Below are 21,832 nucleotides of genomic sequence, written 5' to 3' on the forward strand. Positions count from 1 at the left end.
CCAAGTCTTCTATTATTATTATTATTATTATTATTATTATTATTATTATTATTTACATCCTGATTGCAGTTTCCCCTTCTTCCTCTCCTCCCAGTCCCTCCCCCACCTCCCCTCTGCCCTCCCCCATCTACTCCTCCTCCATTGCTCTTCAGAAAAGGGCAAGCCTCCCGTGGATATCAACCAAACATAGCATATCAACTTGCAGTAAGACCCTGTGTATTAAGGCTGGAAAAGGCAGCCCAGTATGAGGGAAGTGAACTGAAAGCTGGCAAGAGTCAGAGACAGCCCCTGCTCCCACTGTTAGGAATCTCACAAGAACACCAAGCTACACACTGACATGTGTGCAGACTGCCTAGGACAGTCCCATGCCTGTTTCTTCTTGGTTGTCAGCACAGTCTCTGTGAGCCCCTGAGTCCAGGTTAGTTGATTCTGTGGGTTTTCTTGTGTCTGTGACCCCTCTGACTCCTACAATCTTTCCTCTCTCTCTTCCACAGGATTCCCCAAGGTCTGCCTAATGTTTGACTGTGGTTCTGCATCTGTTTCCACCAGTGGCTAGGTGAAGCCTCTCTGATGAAAATCGGGCTAGGCAACAAGCTATGAGTATAGCTGAATATCATTAGCAATCATTACATTGACATTTTTTTTTTTTGCCAGTCATGTTTGGTTCTATCCTAGGTCTCTGGGCTAGCCGTCCTCTGGGTCCTGGTACTCCAGGAAGTGTCAGGGGTGGGCTCCCTCTCGTGGCATGCCTTTGTGATGATGGTTTAGTTTTAATTGTACCTCTTGGGAATTCTGAGAGGGGAGTTTGTCCATTCTGTTCACTACTGAATCCCCAGCTAAGAACAATGACTAGCATCAAGGCCTCAATAAGTACTATTACAGAGATGAAGTGTGTGTGTGTGTGTGTGTGTGTGTGTGTGTGTGTGTGTGTGTGTACAAACATATTTGTGTCTGTGCTGGGTAGATGGTAGGAAATTTGATTTCAAGGTGCCTCCCACCCCCCAGTCCCACTTCAAAATCTATTTCCCCTCCCCAGGGATATCCAAGCTTCCCCCCTTGAGCCCTCCTTGATACCTAGGCTTCTCTGGCTTTGTAGATTGCAACATGGCTCTCCTTTATTTTATAGCTAATATCCACTTACGAGTGAGTACATACCATGTTTGTCTTTCTGGGTCTGGGTTACCTCACTCAGGATGATTTTTTTCTAGTTCCATCCATTTGCCTGAAAAATTCATGATATCATTGTTTTTAACAGCTGAGTAATACTCCATTGTATAAATATACCACATTTTCTTTATCCAGTCTTTGGTTGGGGGACATCTAGGCTGTTTGTTTCCACTTTCTGGCTATTATGAATAAGCTGCTATGAACATAGTTGAGAAAATGCCCCTGTGGTATAATGGAGCATCCTTTGGGTATTTGTCCAAGAGTGGCATAGGTGGGTCTTGAGGTAGATCAGTTTCCAATTCTCTGAGGAACCACTATATTTTTTTCCAAAGTCTGACCCCAAGTCTTAAGGCTTCAGTCTCATTCACAATCTCAATGCATATTTCTGCCACATGCCACAATCCCCGTCCCTTCCTTCTGCTCTACCAGATCACAGCCTCTTGCTAGCTCTTCCTTCCTCCTGCTCCAGCCACCCTACACATTGCTACCAGAGATGTCCCTAATGTACCAAATTCACTAAATAAACCTTCTCAGAAATTCTCTCAGTGGTTCCACATGCCCTTGAAACTAAAGTGAGCTGACTTATGTCTTTCCAGGCACCTTGCAATCAAATTTCCTACCATCTACCCAGCACAGACACAAATATGTTCGTGCCTGCACACACACACACACACACACACACACACACACACACACTCACTTCATCTCTGTAATAATACTTATTGAGGCCTTGATGCCAGTCATTGTTCTTAGCTGGGGATTCAGTAGTGAACAGAATGGACAAACTCCCCTCTCAGAATTTCCAAGAGGTACAATTAAAACTAAACCATCACAAAGGCAAACATGACAATTTCAGGTTTGGCAAATGCTATAACAAAATTGTAGACCTACATTGTGCTGTGGATATCATTCTGTGTAAATAAAGTGCTGATTGGCTAGTAGCCAGGCAGGAAGGATAGGGTAGGTGGGACAAGGAAGAGGAGAAGGCTGGGAACAGGAAGGCTGGGAGGAGACACTGCCAGCCGCTGCCATGAGAAGCAACATATAAAGATACCGGTAAGCCACAAGTCATGTGGCAAAGTATAGACTAACAGAAATGGGCTAAATATAAGAGTAAGAGCTAGACAATGGTAGGCCTGAGCTAATGGCCAAGGAGTTTAAATAATATAAGTGTCTGTATGATTGTTTTATATGTGGCTTGGTGGAACCTGGAGAGAAGCTCTCCAACTACAACATTGCACAGTAGAAATGAAAAGCCTGGGAGAGACAGTCCTTAGGTTTGCATGCAATAGAGAAGGCCTCTCTGTAATGATTACTGTGAGCTTACTACATGGGGACCACTAACCATATCAAGTGTCTCAAATGCCACTGCTTAGTGGTCACCTGACATTTATTTGGTCTGGAACTCCCCCCTCCTTCTGCTCTCTAATCTCCACTAATCCTCCAAGATTCAAGTCTCCAAGATCTCTGCCAGGAGGTCTTTCTTAATCCAAATAGACTGGGCACCTGTCCACCACTTCATTCAGCCACTCTGCATCCTTCTATCACAGACTTGCCCCCTGTTGCAGAATTTTCTATCTTGCATTCACCCACATAGGTGGGGGTTACTCCAGGACCAAGTCATCTGCAAAGCTGGAAGCTCTAACCAGAAGACTCTGTCCTGCCCACTGTGAAAGCTGGAGCCACAGGGTAGCAAGATGGGAAAGAAATAGGTGTGCATCTGGAGGTGCTTCTTCCACTGGCTCATTTGAATGGCTAAAAGGAAAAATTCACTTGATGAACTTGGGGCCTGAAGATGCTTGAAAGATAAATATCTTTTGAAATATAGAAACACATCACCCTGGATTTGAAAAAAAAATCAAAGCCCTTCTTTCATGTTAGTTTAAAGGACTTCTGAGATTTTCTCCTTGCTGTTTGTCTAAGTAGATGCTCCCCATAAAGACATAATGGATGATGGAAAGCCCTCATAGCAGCATGGTAAATGTGTGCCACTACAATCAGAGCACTATCTGAGGCTGAAGACTAATTCTTAGGCAACACAAAATCACCATGTCAAAATGCTTCCACAAGATCATATGTGCAGTAATGTACTACAAATAAGCCCTGAGATTAGAATTGGGTGAGACCTGGATAGGAGAGCTTCAGTGCACCCAAAATTCCAGATTTGCTACCAGCCATTTGGATATGAGTTCTAGGAACCCAATTTAGCTGATACTAGAAGGACTTGATAGGTTCACAAAATTGGAAAGTCCAGGCGTGTGTGTACCCACAGACCTGAGCTGACACTGGAGCTGATTCAGGCCAGCTGGGACTCGGGTATTCATCACTGGCTTTGCCTGGTTGCATGCTGCCCTGGTTTTCACCAGGGCTCTTTATAGAAGTCAGGACTCCAAGACTCCTGTCTAACACCCAGAAACTCCACAGTTCTCATCCCCAAGACGTTCAGTACCCAAGACTCACTCTGGCTAGATTGGGTCATATCAGAAACTCCACCACAGGAAGGTTGAGTTGGCTTGAACCTACCACATGGCTTGGGAGTATGGATCTGCTCTTCAAAAAAACTCCTATCAATGTGAAATTATAAGAGGAAACTGGGAACTAGACCCCGAAAGCAGGAAAAGGCCACTGTGCTGGACAAGTCACTCCACCTTATAAGCTGAAACAATTGTTTTAGGAAAGTTTTAGTGAGTCAGACCTGATGCTTTACCAGGGGTAATTGATGTTTCAGGGATGAGGTAGTGAGATGTGAGGAGGAGAAACTATGCCCTCCAACCTTACTTCCCATAGAGCCAAACCAGCCTGGGACTGACTGAAAGGTGAGGGTATATGACTCCCCTCTCTTCTGCTGTCCATGGCATCCCATGAATCTGTCTCTACAGAATGCCTCCAGCCTTACCATGCTGTTTCTCAGTTGGGAATGATTTTGTTTCCATGAGACATTTGAAAATGTCTGGAGCCATGTTATATCAACATGTTTCAGGAACAAAAAGTAGATTGCTATCAACAGCTAGCAAGTAGAAGGCAAGGAAGCTCCCCAATGTCCTACAGGGCACAGAAGAGACCTGCAGCAAGAGTGCTCTGGTCCCAAATGTCAACAGAGTTAAAGAAAAGAATCTAGTGCAAGAGGAACACTTACTTCCCCAGGCCTTCATCCTGCAGAGCTGAGGATCAGGATATTGTGTTAGTCATTCGGCCTGGCCCTGCGAGGAAATGTCCTGAAACATGACAAATCCACAGAAGAGTATTTATTAAGATAGGAGAGAAAGAGACAGACATGAATAGGCCTGTGGGAAACACACGTGGTCAAGAGAAAAGGTGAGAGAGACCAGTGCAAAAATGGTGCTGGCTTGTAAAGGGTGGGCCGCACGTGCATACAGGAACTCATGTGGCTACTCCATGCATGCGCGTAGATCACATGGCCGTGTGCATGCGCTTTAGACAACCATGCAAAGCCACCGAGTCCTAGTCACGCAAGATGTTTTGTCCCAGAAATGGCTATTTTGAACCGGAAATAACTAGGCAGAAGTGTCTAGGTCCACCAGGCATGCCCAACCGTGGGGGCATGTTGTGACTTCATATCACATTGATTTATACAGAATCTCACGCAAACAACATCACTGTGGCTGCAGTATGTAAAATGGCTTAGTGAAGGGCAGGAGAGGAGATTGGGCTATTTGTCAAGGTCTGGGTGAGATCAGGGCTGTTTTCTAGGGTGTATGACCTATACATTCACACAGGGACCCACACTTAGGAACACCTTCTCTTGGTGTATTGCCTTCCTGTCACTGCATTGGAATTCTGAATACTCATTGAACCAGGGCCACTCATTTTACCTTGTCCCTGGACCTTGAGAATTATGTAGCCCCCAGGGATTTGAATCAAGGCAGTGACAATGAGAACACTGCCTGTCCCTTTCTCATAAAAGCATGGCCCAATCTTCCAGATCTTCAGAGTCCTGGGCACCAACCTATTTGGGAATAGGACCTGGGCATGTAGGAAGTTGGTTGGTGAATGTCTAGTACAATCAGTGAGGGATTGAGTAAAAGGTCCAGAGGCCAGAGAAAGCCATGGCCTTTCTCTAACCAGCCAGAAAGATGCTCTCAACCAAGAATGGTTGGTTCTTGCCACATGGCATGCTTTGGGAGAGAAAAGAGACACAGTGAGCAATGAGAAAGCAGTTAGAATTTTAAGGTAGAGAAATGAAAGCACTTTATTCCCCAAAGCCATAGGCTAAACTCTGGGCAGCTTCTTGAAGGCATGTTTGAGAATGGTCAATTCTGAGTATATACCATTTTTAGCTCTGTGACTGAGTGTGATGAACTCCTTTGAGTCCATTTCTACCAAAAAGAAAACCCAATAGCACCACCAGCAAGATAAACTGGGTGAGTCAAAGGGCAGGTACTTGTGACATCCTTAGCTCAGTGTTACTGAAGCTTCCTATAACTCAGTAAATTCAAGCACATATCATAGGGACATGTCACAGTGTGTCTGAAGAATGAAAGCAGATGGTTCACAGAGCAAAGCTCACACATGCTTATTCCTGTTGCTTACCATTGCCTGGACTCCACAGCTCAGAACCCTTTGCCCCATTCCCATTGTCCTGATGAAGCTGCTGCCATTAGGAGATGTCAGAGGCAGCACAGGCTCTGTCCACAGCACGAACTCCTTCCCAAGCCAAAGGCCCTGGCAGGATCTATGTCTTTCCAGCTCTTCCTCCCACAGGGATTCTTAGGTTTCCTCAATAGTCCCCTGGGTGATTACCTTCAATCCATACTTATAGCCTCTTCTTTACCCTGCAGCCCACACTCTTAACACTGTGGAGCTGGAGCATGTGGTGGCTTTCATGGAATTATGGTGGGTTAAGGAGACATTTTCTTCACTTAACTGAATGCAAATGTACAGGTTCCCTGGAGCTTCTGTTCCTAGGAGAAAATGACCCAGGAGGCATGAGCTCTGCTTCTCCCTCCCTACCCCCACAGAGACCAGCTTGGACCACTGGCCATTCTTGTACTTTAAGACATGGATCATCTTGAATCTATTTCTGAAACTTTGTGCTAAATAGTGTGAAATAACGAACTGCCCTCTAGCAGCTGCTGAGGTCATTTAATAGAGAAAGCATTCTTTCAAACATTTTCAAATATTCTTCACTGGGAAACTAGGTAGAGATCTGAATCACCAGAAAATAAGGTGACAGAGATAGAAGGAGCTGTCTCTGAGGCCCCCTCTTGCTGTTCTTCAAAAGGGTTCTGCTTAGCCTTGGAAGACGAATTGGGACACGCACTGGTGATGTCATCACTGACATAATTTCAACAACAGCTGCCATTTTGAGAACTCACTATTTAACAAGCACTCATTCACATCCAAACTGTCCTCGCTAGCCAGGCATGGCAGCACAGGCTTGTAGTGCAAGCACTTAGAAGGCTGAGGGAGGAGGGACAAAGACTGAGAGGATGGCTCATTGGATAAAGAAATTGTCATGGAAGTGTGTGGATGAGAGTTGGGATCCCCAGGACCCACAGCACTTGAGAGGCAGAGGTGGGGGTCCCTGGAGCAAGCTGGCTTCCTAGACCACATGACTCTGTGATCTCTAGGTTCAAGTGAGAGACTCTGCTTCAGCAAATAAAGTGAAACATCATCGAGCAAGATAGCCTACCACAACCTCTGACTTCCACATGCATGCACATGCATACCATATTGGTGTATGTGCCCATGAACATGCAAACACTCATACATGCATACAACATACATGCAAAAACAAAAACAAACAAAAAACAAAAAAAAAAAACCAAAAACCTGCCTTGCTTATGTGTGATTCTTAGAGAATAGATCCATAGTCAAGTGAAGCAGAAAGGCCAGGTTGTAGAGAGACAGCGTGAGTAAGGGGCCTGCCCTGTCCTCAGTACCTATGGCTTCTGAGGTTGAGCCTCTGTGTTCATAAAGACAAGTGACTGATGGTGCTTCCCTCCCTCACTATGCAGGTATGCAAGGTACCAGCTCTCATGCTTGGGGGAATTGACTGTTTATCTCCTCCTTTTTGGGTGTTCAGCAGCACCAAGTTGGTAGGTTGAAATTAGCCATGGTGAAAATACTTCTACCATAGAAATTGGCCAACCACAAATCAAGGCTGGCTTTTGCAGAATCGGTTGTTAAAAATTGACCAGCCCACCATTGTCCACTTCATACACATGGTGTCTAAGGGAGACAGCATCTTTACAGCTCTTTACACAACATGTGGGCTAGAGAGCTCAAAAGATGGTACCTGTCCTCCTGGTTCACATTTTCATCTGAGGAGACAGCTTCCAGAGAGACTGCATCACTCGTCCTTGGCCACACTGGGTACCCAGCTGAAGACGGCGGGTTTCATCCAGTACCACTGCTTTCCTCAATCTTCTATACCAGAGAAGGGGGGAATGGTGTTGACTGACTTGGTGACCCCTGAATGGAGAGGCAGGTGCTGCAGCCAGAGAAGCTTTGATCAAAGAATTCTGGTACTCTGAAAGGCCTCTCCAACAGAGACAGGGGAATGGGATGGGATGGGTGTGGCCCATGCAAGTGTCTACACCAAAGCTCAGCCAAACACCACCCTCCATCCCACCCTCACTTTTACAGTTCTCATGTGTTGGCAAAGCCCTGGGCCCTGAACTAGTCTCTTCCTTGACTTGCATTTCTCCACACTTAAGGATATTAACCTCCTGAAAGCCATGTGCCCATCCTTCTTGGAGTCTCTCAAACAGCTCCAATTATTCCAAACTGCTCCTCTATGTCCCATAATGTGCCATTTGGTTAGAACATGTTTATGAATTAAATAAAATATGACCCAATTATATTGAATGGAAAGTAGTAAAGCTTTTAAAATAAAGTCATCATTTTTATTAGTCATTCTAACACCTTTATAGAACATCACTGTCATACTGTTCAGCTCTCCCTATGAGGCAGGTGCCACCCTGCCCATAGGATAAAGAAGACAAGGAGGCTATAGCATATCCCATGGAGGTGGATTCGGCAGGACTCAGACCCACAGCTGTCTGACACCAAGGTTCCTGTTTCCCACCCAAAGAGACCTCCTCTTTTTCTTCAGAAATTTGCTTCCTGACAAGAGTTCCAGCTACTATCTTCCAATACACCTGCAAAGTGTCCAGAATACTCAGCTCGTCAAGCCTTGCTCCATCAAATCGATTTTGAGACTACAAAGTCACTCCCAGTATGTGGCACTGCTGAGCGGAGCCAATGATACCTGCAGCGATGCTCTGCCTTGGTGGAAAGGTAGTCTCTGTGAATCCAGCAGAAGCCGGCTCCCTGGTGCTGTCAGCCCCAAGCAGCTGCCCTGGTGATTTGCTGCAATGGCTGCTGAGATTTGAGGAGAATGGAGCAAAGCAGCCTGCCAAGGCCAGGTGTCTCAGGCTTGCTTGTGCAGTCATTTCAGACAAGCAGTCAGATGATGAAGGCTGTAAGATAATGAGCAGATGCCCATAGGCTGCTCTGGTCACCAGGCAGCTGGGTCCAATGAAAAGCCCATGTGTCAGGAATTGGGAGGTGGGATCTCCTCCTGACTACAAATGCTGGATGCCTGACCTTGAGTAAAGCATTTACCCAGGATCCTGTGGCTCCCCAGCTGCCAAATGGGACTAGCAAGACCCACTATGTTTGCTTGCTACAGCAGCACTGCTCATGTGAAATGGGGCTTTTTGTGACTCAGTTTATCCAGGAAGCATTGCCAGATTGTCCCAAAACAATAAGGCTCCAGTCTCTGATGGTCTAGAGAATTTACTCACATATTCTGTTTCTAAACAAAATGTTTAAAAAATAGGACACAAAGTTGGGTGGCTAGGCAAAGTGGATGGATTCGGGAAGAGCTGGTGGGGACTAAATACGATATCAAAATACACTGTAGAAAATTCTCAAAGAACTACTTTAAAAACAGGGAAAAAAGCATAATATATGATCATGGGAGAAAACTAGAAAATACATAAAGGAAAATTCATAAAATTATTCATACTCAGCATTCATAAATATGTATTTTTAACATTTTATTATCAATGTCTATACAAAAAATTAGATAACATAGTTTTGAATTTTCTTCTCTTCAAATGTTTTAGAATTTCATGTTTTTATTTTAAGACTATTACATTATCTGCAGAAGCCCATCTATTTAACTCATCCTCTATTGTTGAACATTCAAAGTTTCTGATATTTTATATTGTAATATACATTGCACAGACATCTTTGTTCATAAAGTTTTTTTTTTCCTTTTCCACCTCTGATCATTCTCTTAGACAGATTTCTAGAAATAATGAAGTCATCTGCTCAAGGGGCAGCAACAAGTTCAAGTTATTACAGCGTATAGACATGTCACAGTAATGTGCATGTCCATCAGCCGTGCAGGACATGCCAGTCTCCTACAGCCTTCCATCCTCTAATGATTCTCACTCTTAGAAGGCTTGCTATTTTGATTCAGTTAAAAAGAGTCTCACTGCTACTTCACTCAGTTTTTTAAATTACTTGTCGAGTATTCCATTCATTTTCACAGTGGGTTTAATTCTGCTTCACAAATTGATTTATTTACTTTCCACTATATAACCCCATATCTTCTAATCTCTTTTGAGGCCAGGCCTGGGCCCACAGAGATGAACTATACCAAAATTCCTCCTTTGGCCCATGTGCTAACATTCCAGTACATTTCCATTACTTTTCCACATCTATCTGCCTGTCTTATTTTTCCTTGGCTGTCTCAGAATCTAAAAGGTTATAATCAGCAGGGCTAGCAGCCAGGACAGGGTCCTACAGTGCCTTACTCATCTTCCTCCCCACAGGAAGGGGGAAAAGAAGAAACTCCTTGGGGGACTAATCTTCAGGACCTCTCCCCATGGGAGACACAGATGTCCTAACTTCCCTGAGTTAATGAATCTTGGCCACAGCAAGAATGTCCAAATGGGAATTCTCAACAATATCAAGTGGCAAGTGTCTCCTCCCATTTCCCAGATGCACATGCCAATGTATGAACCAATCTCTAGTGGGGTTACATCTTCTAGTCTCTGTGTGTCTTCTCCATGCTTGGGCTATGGGGTCCCCAAAAGACAGATTTCTCCCCATGGCTGCTACCAATGTCAGCAGAGCTGAGGGGAGACAAGGAACAAAGGCCCAAAGGCTTTGTGCAGGTCTGTCTTTGCCCTCTAACCTCATTATCTGTAGTGCTAGTATTTTCGCCCCTCCCCAACTCTGGCTGAGAGTCAGTAAGAGTAAAAGAATTCTTGGTACCCTGGATTCTGCAACATACACAAAGTAGCTTTGTGCACTAAAAGGCTCTACCTGTGGTCTTGCTGTACCCTTCTAGATTGTTCTAGAATTAACAAAACATCCCTAACGATCATGGAACTGACTTTTTCTCTTAGACTATTGTTTCCCACATCTGTCTCCACTCAACTTTTGTAGGTTATGACTGGGATTCACATGCAAAAGATAACTCCATTGCTGGTTATCATTAGAAAACCTGTCCAAGTAGGTAAGCTTATTAGCCACCAGACTTCTTAAGGCTTTGAAGTAGGCATTGTGACTCTTCAAGAGGAAGCTGAGGAAGGCATTTCTCAAGTATCTTTGATTTCTTAAACTCTTTCTTTAGGGGCATCCTACAGAACTAAGGTTCAATAGAACATGCCTCTGAACACCCACATCATACAGCCTATATTTCCATCTTTATACGTTTGAGAAAATGAATTTTAGAAGGAAGAGTGTCTCTAACCCTTAGTCCCTAAACCAATTACCTTTCTATCCAAATCCAAGTATGAGATCTGGTGCTGAGCTTATGAGACAATATTGTAAACAAACAGACATGACTATATTCTAATAAAACTTTATTAGACATTGGGACACAGTTGGTTCATGAACCATGAAAGATGATGGTCTTTGCTGTAGCTCATTTCAGCCAAGGGGGGAAGAAACTCTAGGCCCTGAGTATAAAGAAGCAAGTCCTGAAAAGGCCATGTCACCACCGCCTTTCAGAGGACATCTCACTCTTAGATGAGAAGGCTTCACTCACAGATGCCAGTTTAACTGATGGAGGAAAAAAGTCCTGTGTCTTCCCAGTTTTGAGGATCAGGAAGCATACCCCATACTCAGTGCTACTGGGGTACAATCCTAGAAAGTCTACCATCAAAGCCACAAGAGAAGCCACATGATGCTGTATAAGCAATCTTATACTAAAGAAGTAAGCTTATTTAGGTGAACTGAGTGCAGTGGCCTTGTCTGAACCAGGATGTTTAAATAGGAAGCAGAAGCTACATTCCTATTGGAGGAAAATGGGACCAAATGTCTACATGCCCTCAATATGGTATTTTTCTCTCCTGGACCAACAAGAGCAGAATGTCCAGGGAATGTGAAGATTGTCAACAATATGGACCCCAGTGCTGAGGCACATAGACTGTACAGACTTTCAAACTAGCAAAACAAGCAGCCATTCTCTTCAGCCCTCCATTTGTAATGGGGGACAGGGGGACAATGAATTCCTATCACTTAGAATCAAAAACAGTGTCATCAGTGGGAAGGGTAGCTGAGGAAGTGAGTGACTGCAGATGAATCTCATCTAGAGAGCTTCTTGAAAGTCACAAAGTCCTACACCTCCAGCAATTAGCCCCAAGTACCTGCCCCACTGCTGGATGGCCATTGCTTCCTTAGAGTTTCTTCAACAGAACCTATTTGATCATTGGCTTACCCACAGCCCAGAACAGACCTTGTATGCTGGGTATGCCCTTGATGTTCTTAAACATTCCTGGTTTCTTTTCCCCATGTTTACCATGAACTATAATTTATAACTTGGAAATGCACAATACTGACATACTTGTGAGAACAACCATGGTAACCTAAGGTCTGGCCAAGAATTTGGAAGCCATTGCTACAGAGAGGCAGCTGCCTTGGAGGTTCAGATAGGAAGATGCAGAAATTTTGAACTTCCTAGGTCATCTCAGGAATCAAGATACACTCTGGTAACCATGGCACAAGACATCTGAAATGAAATGCTGCTGAAACGGCCTTTGTGTGGGTAGACAGCAGGATTTGGGCAGAGCCCCAACAGCACCCATGATAATTATCTAAACTATAAATCAAATGTTCGAGCCAGAACCAATTGGGTGCCAAGAATTTCACAAAGAACCACAGGGGGAAAAAAAGAAATCTAAATCAAGTCAAAGAAGCCTTTCCATACCGGCTCACCAGGCATTTCTAGCAACCATATATAGAAAGCCCTTTAGGGGATGAGAGGACAGGGAAATTATCTTGAGTTTATCATCTGCCTGAGTCATCAAATGATTAAGAAAGTTATCTAATAATAATGTATCTAACAATGTACTAAAATAAAAACAAGATCACCATTGGGTTGTGTTTTATAACAATGGGACTAAATAGGATAAGGAAGTCTTTGAAGAAATAAAAGGATGACATTTGGCAGTCAGGAAAAGTGTTATGGCAACTTTCCCACATTTATCAGCCAGAGAAGACCTTCAAGAGGGTCCTCTGAGGATATAATCACTGGACGAGAACCTTCTCCCTCATCCATGGTCAGCACCACTAATCAGACATGGAATTCTTTTCAGATGATCCCAAGAGTACACTGCTCCAAAAAGGCACAGCTAATTGACCAAAACATGGTGCACAGAGTTAAGACTGCCAGCACTGGAAAGAAACAGACACAGCCAGTCCATCACCCAAGGTCTCATCCAAAAGGTTAAGAAGACAGCCCAGACAGGAGCTCAAGACCCTGCTACTAGTCCTGGGTGTTTTCTTGACACCAGGATAGGGGTATCAGGCTCCCCAGTGTGTGTCAAGAGGCCTACCCCAACACCCTCCCCTCCCCCACCACCTACTAGGAGTATGCTAGTCTTTAGACAGTTCCATACACAGGATGAAAGAGAAATCAACTATGACAGATCCACCTCATTTTGTAGCTCAAAATTGTACAAAAGCTTATGGTTTTGATTTTAAATGTCCCAAGGTTCTTATGTTAAAAGCTTGATCCCTAGTCCAGGGCACTCAAAGGTAGAGCCTTTGGGAAGTAGTTGCATCATCGGAGTTCTGGCATCATAAATATGTCAACTCACTTTACTATTCATAACTAGATGGGCCACTTGGAGGTGGCAGAAATCTTAGGAGCTGGGACCTATCTGGAAATAGGTCATTGAGGGATGTCCTTGAAGGGTATATTTTGTTCCTAGACCTACCCTGCTCCTGTGCCCTGTCCGCCATGAGGTGAGCAGCTTTGCTATACCAGTGTTTTGCCTTGCCACATGCCCACAACAGTGAGACCAAGGGACGAGGAGCTGAAATGTCTGAAGCCATTTAACCTGTTCCTCTGGTGTTACAGCTAAGGAACACTGACTAACACAACTTGAGAGTACACAAGACTTTCTAAATATTCTCAAGCTTTATTCATGGTGATTGAAGGGGAGAAGTAAAAGCAAGCTGTGGAGCTCTGCATAAGAATGCCTTAGTGATGGACATGGCTGCCAGTGGCTCCTGCGATAAGTGTCAAACTCTGCTCCCTCTGCAGGTAAAAGTCCAATACCACTCTTAATTTTTTTAAATTCATTTTACATCTCAACCACAGATCCCCCTCTCATCCCTCCTCCTACCTCCCCTCCAACTCTCCACTCCCATCCCTCATCCCCTCCTCCATCAAGGTAAGTTCTCCCATAGTGGGACAACTAAGCCTGGTACATTTGATTAAGGCAGGACCAAGCCCTTCCCTGCTTTATCAGGGTGATCAAGGTGTCCAACCAACCATAAGTAATGGGATCCAGAAAGCCAGCTCATGTACCAGACATAGATCCTGATCACATTGCCAGGGGCCCCTCAAACAAACCAACCTATACAACTGTCTCCCGTATGCAGAGGGCCCAGTCTAGTCCCATGCAGATTCCACAGCTGTCAATCTAAATTTCGTGAGTTCCTTTGAGTTTGGTTCAGTTATCTCTGTAGATTTCCCCATCAGGATCTTGATGCCCTCTTGTTCACTCTTTGACTGGACTCCCCAAGCTCAGCCTGGTGCTTCACTGTGGAATTCTGCATCTGCTTCCATCAGTTACTGGATGAAGGCTCTATGATGACAGTTAGGGTATTCACCAACCTGATTAGTCGGGTGGGCCAGTCCAGGTAGCTTCATCACTATTGCTAGTAGTCTAATAGAGAGGAGGGACAGGGAATGACAACATGAGGAAGCAGGATGGTCGAGATGGTTGAAGAGACTGAGGGGGAGAGCAACGGAAGAGATCTTGACAGAGGGAGATATTATGGGGTAAGGGAGAAACCTGGTGCTAGGGAAATTCCCAATAATCCACAAGGATGACCCTAATACTACTCTTGACCCAGTCAATTCCACATCATATGTCATCCTAGAGGCCTTCCATAATACACTCTCTCTGTAGAGGACTATACTCTTTCCAAATCACTGGACTCCTATGGTCACATGTGTGATGATGGTTTGCCAACAGTTTGCCTTCTCCTCTGAACTATAAGGTGCCTAGAAGCACAGACATAGTGGATTTGGTTCCTGAGATAACTAATAATTGTTTGCTCAAGTGGCCCTACCATTGTGCCATGTTCTTACATATCTGGAGCCCCTGTCCAATGTTTCATTATTTATAGCATTCCAAGCCAGGAGATGGGTTCTGGGCACATCAGAATAAAACATCTGCCTCGTGCTTCTTCACACATGAAGAATTGTGGATGTCTGGGTTATAGATACGGAGGCCTTCTCTAATGACATTTTGGAATTTCAAATATAAACACAATGTCTTTGAATCTGACCCAGGAATAGATAAGAATTTTCACTCTTAATATTGCTCAAGTGCCCATGGTGTTCATCTTCCAGTATCCCATTACACACACACACACACACACACACACACACACACACACACACACACACTGCCTTGACAGAAATGTAGCTTTTGAGAGGCTGTGGCTGAAGGGGAAGTTTGACTTCTAATATCTTGATGAAATTCTCTGTCCCTGCATGTCATCCTTGGGCAAGAACTTGAAGATTCAAACCAAATGCCAAGTGCCAAAATGAGTCTTCTTCCTTGCCAATGCCTTGTTTTCATGTTGAGGTGCCCCAGACCTCTACCCTCAAGCACCTCCTGTGGCATCATGGTGCCAGCCTTATCCAAGTCATTTTACTAAGGGGAGGTGTGTCTTGATCACTTCTCTTCCTGAAGTCACTTCAAAGCTGTTGATCCCTTAGTCTAAACTAGGTCGGCCTTCTACAACAGGAAGAACGTACTCTCGGGGCTTCCTTCAGCTAAAGGTTTGAAATGAAAGAACAAAGGGTGCAGTGTCCCTCTACCCAGAGAACTCTGGGGCTGAGCTGCCAGAGGAGACTTGGCAAGGCCACAGGTGTGCAAGCATCCTTCACCCACTTTGAACAGCACTCAAAGACTTAGATTCTGATACTGCCAGAAAGACAAATCTGTGGCAGCTGAGGCATGCCAGTGTAGTCAGGGAGTCAAGCCTCAGACAAGACATGATGCCTGGGCCAAGCTGGCCTTATGGAAAGGCAAAGACGACACTGCCTTTGGGACTGTGGATGAGGGTACCACGGAAGGCCCCTGAGTATTAAAAATCTGTATTTCTAGTCTGTACCAGAGCCTAAAAGCCTTATGCCTCCCTCTGGGCTAAGACTATGCCCTTCTTCAGTCATAATGGATCATACCACACAAAGCCACTATATTCTGGTAAACCAATAATTGTGTACTGATGGCAGAAGAATAAAATGTTTAGAACGATTTAAAAAAAAGTCTGGCATGCAGACCATATGAGACCAATGACATCAGAATTTCTAGAGCAGTAACTCAGGCATAAGTCATTTTTAATTTCCTAGATGTTTCCAACATGCAGGGGAAGCACCCACACCTTGGCAAGGGTCTTCTCCATCTGAGAGCTATGGAACAACACAGGACAGTGTAGAGAAAGCAGCAAGTGGCAGGCAGGTGCCACAAAGATGGCACAAGACCACATCCTCAGGCTCATCTTCACAAGAGGTCCACGAGGGGCTGTATTACCCTGTCTTCAGGAACCAGAATGAAGGTCAAGGGGAAAAGGAGCTAAACGTGAGTGAACATCACAAGACATCCTCAAAGTACACTCCATCACCCCAAGTCTCTGACAAGGGAAAAGAGCACTGGGCACTGTTCCTGGGGACACTTCAAAGTCAATGGTAGCTGTCCTACTCCAGAGATGCATAGAGTACACCCTGAGTGACAGGCTGTCCTACTCCAGAGGTGCGTAGAGTGCACCCTGAATGACAGGCTCTGACCTGTGGTGAGAGTGGATGTCATTGTCTTCTTTCTAATCTTCTGAGGAACATTCCTATTTTTCCCCCCGAGACAGGGTTTCTTTGTGTAGCTGTAGCCCAGGCTGGCCTCGAACTCACAAAGATCCACCTGACTCTGCCTCCTGAGTTCTGGGATTAAAGACAGGCACTACCACTGCCCCGAACATTCCTATTTTCTTTCTCTGAAGTAAGTAAACTGAGCCTTTCTTCTAGATACCTGTTATCAAATTGAGACCGTTTCTTTCCATCCCCAAATTTATTGTATTCTTATTATGAATGGGAGGTGAATTTTGTCAAATGCTTCTTTGATAGCTATTGATACTATTGTATGATTTTTCTTCTTTGATCTGTTGGTATAAGGTATTACATTAACTAATTTGTAGTGAGTAGCTGTTCCAGCTTTGACCTTGAAGCACTGCCCCCAGTGAAACAGCAGGTAACTGCCACAGCTGCCAATGACCTTCCCCGGCCAAGACAAGACCCTTTAAAGACCCTAGATGCATATGTGCCGGCTCTCTTGGCTCTCATGACCCTGGATGCTGGATTGCAGACCAAGCCAGAGTACTCCAGAGAACTATGCTGGACTGAACCTCATCTCTCCCAGATCCTGTAACCGACCCCTTATTGGTTGTAAGTTAACCATAAAATAAGCCTTTTTTAATCACCAGATAAACTATGTGGAATTGCCTCATTGATTGTCACTGTATCTGGTGCCCAATGTGGGGTAAATTCCTGTCCCTCCTGGGGACCCAGCACTTCACACATGTGTGAGTACTACTGGTGTGGGACAGAAGAAAACCAATAAAGGAACCAATGTCATCAAGATTCTATTTCTCTCCATGCTTAGTCTTGATTTCTCAGAACCCTTTCTAACATGTCATGTCATCTTTAAATCCAAACTTCTGGGTTGTAAGTTATCCCTGAAATAAACCTCTTTTAATTACCAGATAAACTACATGAAATTACCTCATTAATTGCCGCTATACTAATTTTTTTAAATTTTAAGCTAGGTTTGCATCCCTAGGACAAACCCCACTCATTCATGGTGTGCAGTTTTGCTTGTATCTTGTGGAACTGAAACTGCCAATGTTTGAGGATTTTTGCATCTATGTTCATGAAAGACACTCGTTCTCTATTTTTCTGTGCCTTTGTCAGATTTTTGCACATTGCTGATCCAATTTAATCTTCTGAAAAAGAATGTGAGGAATTATAGCTCCTTTCTTAACTATTTAGTGTAATCATCTAATGTGCTGGTGAGCCCACCTGGCCTGGGCCTTCCTGTTTAGGTTATTATTTATTCATCTATTTTAATAGATACAGACCTGTTAATATTTTCATGTCCTTCTTGAATACATATTGATATAATGCATATTTTAAGAGATAATTCCACTTCTGAGTTACCACACTTGTGGGTATAGAATTGTTTATAGTATCCCTCTATTATCTTTTCAATGCCCAGGAGGGATGTACAGTTACATTTTCTCTTTCATTTCTGATGTTCATAATTTAATTAGTCTGTCTAGAAATTAATTAGTCTGTCTAGAAACTCAATCGATGTTGTTGATTCATTCACAAAGCCAACTTTAGTTTATTGATTTAATTTTCTGTTTTCAATTTCATTGGTTTCTGATCTAAGTTTTATTATTTTCTCCTATTTACTGTGGATTTCATTTGCAATTCTTTCTCTTCTTCCCTGGAATGGAAACCCAGGTTCTGAGTTCTAGGTCTCCTTACGTCTCTCATCTTCACTAACATGTGCCTTCCATGCCATCAATTTCCCTCTAAGTGTTATCTCCACTCTAGCTCACACATTTTGATAATTAAAAACAAAAGCAAAAATAATAGAACTTAAGAATTTTTGTTCATCTTACATACCAACCACAGACACCCCCCCTTACTCCTTCCACCTGCCTCTCTAGCCTTCCCTCTCAAACCCTGCCCATTCTTTCCAACAAGGTAAGGCCTCCTATGGGGAATAAGCAGAGCCTGGTACATTCAGCTGAGGTAGGTCCAACCCCCACCTCCCCACCCCCGGCTCAAGGCTATGTAAGGTGACCCACCATAGGTATTGGGCTCCAAAGAGCCAGCTCATATACCAAGGATGGATCCTGATCCTACTGCCAAGGAGCCCCTTAAGCAGAAACTAGACATCAAAATAATGAACAATCAAAATAAAAAATGGGCTACAGAAATAAACAGAATTCTCAACAGAAGAATCTCTAATGGCCAAAAGACATTTAAGGAATTGCTCAACATCCTTAGTAATCAGGGAAATGCACATTAAAATGACTCTGAGATACCATCTTACACCTGTCAGAATGGCTAAGATCAAAAACACTGATAATAGCTGATGTTGAAGAGGATGTGGAGCAAGGGGAACACTCCTCCACTGTTGGTGGTAAAGCAAATTGGTACAGCCACTCTGGAAATCAGTATGGCAGTTTCTCAGAAAATTGGGAATCAGTCTTCAAGACCCAGCTACACCACTTTTGGGTATATACCCAAGGAATGTTCAATCATACCACAAGGACATAGGCTCAACTACATTCATAGCAGCATTATTTGCAATATCCAGAACCTGGAAACAACTTAGATGCTCCTCAACTGAAGAATGGATAAAGAAAATGTAGTACTATTTTTGTTTTTATGTAGTACATTTTACCTTTAAATTTCCCTCAAGATTTTTCTTTTATCCACTCGTTGTCTAGAAGTGTGCTGTTAAATCACCTAGGAAATACCAACATCCTTGGAATCTTTCTGGCTTAATTCTATAGTAGCCCCAAATCAGACACTGTGAGATTTATTATCTTTCTAATTTCACAGAATGTTGTAGTGCCTAAACTATGGCATTTTTGCTGAATGTTCCATGTGTGCTTGAGAAAAACAGAAACCTTTAATAAGTTATTCTATAGCTGTGCATTGGTTCCCTATGGCTAGTGGTAGCATCAAGTTCAGTGGTGTCCATATTCATTTTCTACCTTTTAGATCTGTTTGTGTCTAATACAAAAGGTGTGGAGAATCACAAATTTATCTATGGATTCATCTATTTCCTTTATAGTTCTTTAATTCTATGCCTCATGTCTTTTAATGTTCTTTTGTTAGGCACACATATGCCAAAGATGGTTGTGTTTTCCAGAAAATTGAACCCCTTTGTCATTGGGTCATACTCCGTTTATATATTACAGGCATCATTATTCAAGTCTGCCCTTTCTGAAAATAGCTACACTTACTTTCTTTTCATTAGTATTAGCACAGGAGACTCCTTTATATCCTCTACCTTTTCATGGATTATTTAGTCTTTATATCTAAAATAGTTTTTCATAAACAAAATATAGTTTCAGTCTTATTTTTGGATCCACACAATGCCATTTTAATTTTTTTTTCACTTTTATTTTCTGCATGTGTGACTGCATGCACACATGTGGCATGTGTTCCATGGTAAGCATGTGGATCCCAGATCAAACTAGGTCTTCAAGTGTGACAGTAAACACTTTACCCAGTGAATTATCTCACTGACCAACCATGGATTTTAATTGATTTTATTTTTAATGCATTTAGATTATTGACATTCAAAGAAGAATAATGGTTGAATTAATATCTACCATGTTTATTGTTGTTTTTATTCACTTTACTCCAACCTCTGTAGTTTAAATTAAGCACATAATATAACTCCATTCATAATTTATAGAAGTCCGTTTTAGTGTTTTTATTCTTTTTAATAGTTGCAATGTGCCCCTGGTGGAATTCCACTGCTCTGGTGAAGACCCCAGCAGCCAGCCAGGGGGGAGGGACCTGTGGGCAAGCTGCACCACCACCGCTGCCACCCATTGGACTCTGTTCCCACATGACCCACTCCACCACCCAACCACCACTGCCCCAGCATCCTCCCTGTGGACAGCCCTCTCTGGCAACATCAGTAGCCTCTATGGACATAAGCACCACCTACACCAGTTGGAAAAAGAGATAGCTAAACACCAATGTAAGAAGACATAAACATACATGTATTCAACATCATAAAGGGCAACACGGCACCACCAGAACCCAGTGGTCCTACAACAGCAAGATCTGACCATTCCAGCACAGAAGAATCAGAAGAAAATTACCTTAAAATAACTTTATGGAGATGGTAGAGGCTCTTAAAGAAGAAATGAAAAATTCCCATAAATAAATCAAGGAAAAGACGAGCAAAAAATTGGAAGAAAACAATAAATCCCTTAAAGAAAACAAGAAAAAAATCAAACAGGTAAAGGAAACAGTTCAAGACTTAAAAATTGAAATAAAGGCAATAAAGAAAACAAGCTGAGAGAATTCTGGAAATGGAATATCTGGGTAAGAGAATAGGAACTACAGATGCAAGCACGTACAGCAGAATATAAGAGATGGAAGAGAGAATGCCAGGTATGGAAGACATGATAGAGGAAATAAATTCATTGGTCAAAGAAAATGTTAAATCCAAAACATTCTTAACAAAAAAATATCCAAGAAATCTGGAACACCAAGAAAAGACCAAACCTAAGAATAATAGATATAAAAGAAGAAGAATTCTAGCTCAAAGTCACAGAAAATATATTCAACAATCATAGAAGAAAACTTTCCCAACCTAAAGAAGGAAATGCCTATGAAGGTACAAGAAGCTTACAGAACACCAAATAGACTGGACCAGAAAAAAAGTCCCCTTACCACATAATAATCAAAACACTAAACATACAGCATAAAGAATATTAAGAGCTGCAAAGGAAAAAGACCAAATAACATATAAAGGCAGACCTATCAGAATTACACCCAACTTCTCAGTGGAGACTCTGAAAGCCAGAAGGTCCTGGGCAGACACTTTGCAAACACTAAGAGACTACAGATGCCAGCCCAGATTATTATACCCAACAAAACTTTCAATAACCATCAATGGAGTAAACAAGATATTCCGTGATAAAACCAAATTTAAACAATACCTATTCACAAATACAGCCCTACAGAAAGTATTAGAAGGAAAACTCTAACTCAAGGAAGTTAGCTGCACCCATGAAAACACAGGCAATAGATAATCCCACAGCAGCAAAACTGAAAAAAGGAAAATACACACACACACACACACACACACACACACACACACAACCAACAACAACAAAACCAAAAAATAACAGGAATTAACTATCACTGGTCATTAAATTCTCTTAATATCAATGGACTCAATTCACCTATAAAAAAAAAAAGACACAGGCTAACAGAACAGATACAAAAACAGGAACCATCCTACTGCTGCATACAAGAAATACTCCTCAACTTCCAAGACAGGCATTCTGTCATAGTAAAGGGTTTGGAAAAGATTTGTCAGTCTAATGGACTTTAGAA

The sequence above is a fragment of the Onychomys torridus genome, chromosome 7 (genome assembly GCF_903995425.1).
Source record: "Onychomys torridus chromosome 7, mOncTor1.1, whole genome shotgun sequence".
In the NCBI taxonomy this organism is placed as follows: Eukaryota; Metazoa; Chordata; class Mammalia; order Rodentia; family Cricetidae; genus Onychomys; species Onychomys torridus.